This window comes from Penaeus monodon, chromosome 25 (assembly GCF_015228065.2).
Source record: "Penaeus monodon isolate SGIC_2016 chromosome 25, NSTDA_Pmon_1, whole genome shotgun sequence".
NCBI lineage: Eukaryota > Metazoa > Arthropoda > Malacostraca > Decapoda > Penaeidae > Penaeus > Penaeus monodon.
This window is the reverse complement of record NC_051410.1, coordinates 38,269,361-38,269,584: the sequence shown is the minus strand read 5'-3', so window position 1 is coordinate 38,269,584 and position 224 is coordinate 38,269,361. Positions and strand designations below refer to the sequence as shown.

General features: G+C 37.5%; 1 protein-coding gene across 1 annotated transcript in view; it reads left to right on the top strand.

Annotated features, from left to right (window-relative positions):
* LOC119589226 overlaps nucleotides 1-224 on the top strand; it is a gene marked incomplete at its 5' end in the record, with an annotated part of 73,080 nt that overhangs the window by 54,844 nt on the left and 18,012 nt on the right.

Here is a 224-nt window from a genome sequence, read left to right as displayed (position 1 = left end):
ATAAACCCACGGACGACGCGAATTCCAGCAAAGAATGGGTTAATTAAGGTTTAGGAGCGAAAATAAAGTCTCGCGAAAGTTTGCTACAGTTTTGTGTCAAAAGTTGATGGAGCTTAACAAAAGTTTCTTCATAGCATACATAATGTGGTGGAGTATGTTCATTTACATCCTTGTAAGTTATCATACTTTTGGTAAAGACCTTTTATTTTGAACGCTGCCTGGTC